The sequence below is a fragment of the Neophocaena asiaeorientalis genome, unplaced genomic scaffold (genome assembly GCF_003031525.2).
Source record: "Neophocaena asiaeorientalis asiaeorientalis breed wild unplaced genomic scaffold, Neophocaena_asiaeorientalis_V1.1 scaffold648, whole genome shotgun sequence".
Lineage (NCBI taxonomy): Eukaryota > Metazoa > Chordata > Mammalia > Artiodactyla > Phocoenidae > Neophocaena > Neophocaena asiaeorientalis.
The window spans coordinates 2,536,541-2,539,682 of record NW_020172781.1 but is presented as its reverse complement, the minus strand read 5'-3'; positions in this window follow the sequence as shown (position 1 = coordinate 2,539,682).

The window sequence follows — 3,142 nt, the reverse complement described above, 5'->3', positions numbered from 1 at the left end:
AGCCTCTAGCAGTGGCCTATTGTGAATTGATTTACTGCGTTTAATACCTTTTCCACTTTTGAAAATGGACTACGATCCTTGTTTGGAACCAACATAATTCCTCTCTCTATTTTTTATTTATTTATTTATTTATTTGGCCGCACTGCATGGCACGTGGGATCTTAGTTCCCCTACCAGGGATCAAACCCATGCCGTCTGCAGTGGAGGCACGGATTCTTAACCACTGGACCGTCAGGGAAGTCCTAATTCCTCTCTTTAGATATAAGAATAAACCATCAAGTTTCTGCTAAGGGTAAGTTAAAATATATGTTTTGATACAAGGTGTTAATTACATTTGAGTTTTAGACTCCAGGAGGAGATGGAACGTTCTGTTCTAGGCATGTTGATTTAGTGGGAAAAATCAGGGCTTTGGAATCCCACAGTCTTGAGTTTGTTTCCTGGTTTTGTCACCTTCTGGCTATAGGATCTTAAGACAAGTCAGTTCAAGCCTTTGATCGATGGATTCCTCCTTAGGAAATCTACCTTGTTGTGAAGGGCTGTTGAGAAGTTTAATGGCAGTGGGTGACCTGGCACATAGTAGGTGCTCAACCAATAAACATGTATGTTCTCCCTATAGGGCTTGGGAATGTCTTGCAGGCCCTTGACATAGCCTGTTTATGAATTTACCAGCTGATGGCACGTAGCAGGGATGATGTGAACGAAATTCATGGGTTGCATTAGAGTTTACACAGCCCTTCCAAGAGGTAATGGTCGAGCAAAAACCTTTTACTTTTATTATAGTCAATAAGTGGGAAATTGCTTCAATCTGGGAAGGAGGCTGATCTGAAAGAGCTGAGAATGGAGACGGGCTGACAGTAAAGACCAGGTCATGCGTTTTGCCCACGTGACTTTGGCAAGTAACTTAAGCTTTCAGAACCTCACTGAGAATGGGGTGACAATCATAATATACTGCCTGTGCAGATAAAATGAGCTAACAGACATATAAAAGAACGGTTGTTTGTAGGAGCAAAACAATGGAAGACCCTCAAATGCCCCTCTACAGAAGAATGGATGGGATCAATTGTGGTGTTTTCCATACACTGATTGATGTGTAGGGAAAGAATAGGAAAGGAGTGGATCATGTCAACATGGACAAATCATAACAAAGGGACAAGAAAATTGTGGGAGAAGATGAATGGGATGAGATCCTTTATTTTGCATGCTCAGCCACATTGAAAAACAAATAATACAATGTTTGGAGAAGAGAATCATTTGTAGTCAAACTCTGAAGGAAAATATGGGGACGATAACCCCCACTCTCTGGATAGTTGTTGCTTTGGTATTGGAAAGGGATGAGGCTGGATGAGAACAGAGAGGGGCAAGTGGGGTTCCAATGGCTTCCAAGAAGCTTATTTGAGCCGTTTTTTCATGTTATTAATTTGTATGTCTTATTATATAACCTGTTTACATTATAGGAGCATATGTTCCATATACTTCTGGATTTTATGACATTTTATAATGTATTTACACTATAAGATTATATGTTCCACATTTTTTATGGATTTTATAACATTTTATAATATGTTTATATTATATGTCCTATATATTGTTTTGAACATTTGAAATATTTCAGGATGAAGCGTTAAAAGGATTACGCTAATAAATGTGACAAGCACCTTGTGAATAGCGAGCGCATTGTTCAAGTCAGCGTGTGTAACAGCCAGTAGCTGCTGTTCGTTGAGTGATTGCCAGATGCAGGCACCGTGCCAACGGCTTGACCTGCATTCTCTGACTACATCCACACACCACCACACCCCGTAGGTGCAGTTATTATCTTCATTTGACAGGTGAGTAAATCGAGGCAGTTAGCCAACACACATCAACTGAGAACTTAAGTGCCAGGTCCTGTACTGTTACACTTGCATGTTATCTTACTTCATCTTTTGGCAACCCTGGGAACTCCACTGAAAACACAACTTTGATCAGGGGTCAGCAAACTTCTTTTGCAGAGAGCCAGAGAGTAAATATTTTATGCTTTGTGGGCCATGCCATCACTGTCACGACTCTGCAGCTGGCGTACGGCAGCAGCCAGAGATAATGTGTAAATGAATGACCGGGGTTATGTGTCAATAAAATTTTATTGGTGGACACTGAAGTTTGAATTTCATTTAATTTCCATGTGTCATAAAATTTCCTTTTCCTTTTGATTTTTTCCAACCATTTTAGAATGTAAAATTTTTCTTCACTCACGAGTTATTAAAAAACAGTCAGCAGGCTGGATGTGGCTCGTGGGCTGTAATTTGCCAAACTCGGCTGTAGGCCATCAATTTCATGAGGGCAGGAAACTTCCTGACTTTATTCAGCATTGTACTCAGCACACCATCAAGTGCTCAGTACACATTTGGTGGATGAATGAGTGATACACGCTGATATCCCAAAAGTCAGATGATGGCAATGTTTTCTCTCCACTTTGGGCAACCATCTTGGACATAACTAGGGTGAGCGTTTTTTCAGGGGGTGCTGTTAATAATGATGTCTGTCCTGGTCAAACCAGGGTGCATGGTGATCCCAGCGTTCCCCATCAGGGAGATGACTTATCACAGTGACAGCAGGACACCGGCTATGTCCTACATGCGTGAGTGTTACTGATTTTTCCCACAATTTCTAATTTGAAGATTTCAATGTGCAAAAGAAATGCAAGAATAATAGATTAGTACAATGAACGCTCACATAATTGTCACCCTGACAGAGCCATTTTTGACATGGTGCCACATTTATGCCATCTATCTGTTACCTACCTACCTATTTTATCTACCTACCCACTTATCTTTTCTATCTACCCACTTACCTACCTATCTTTATCTATCTATCTATCTATCTATCTACCTATCTATCTACCTATCTGTCTCTATCATTATTTTCCCTAAGAATCAGGTACAGACATCATGACACTTCATCCTTCAACTCTGTGCAGTGCCCAAGTCCTAAAAACATCCTCATCTTTCTTCGTAATTACAATACAGTGTTCACCCTCAGGAAGTTAAACATTGACACAACACCATTGTCTAACATATAGTCAGTATTTTAATTTCCCCAGTTGTCCCCCAAATGTCTTGCTTTTCTGGGAAGCAGGATCCAATCAAAGATCACGCATGACATTTAG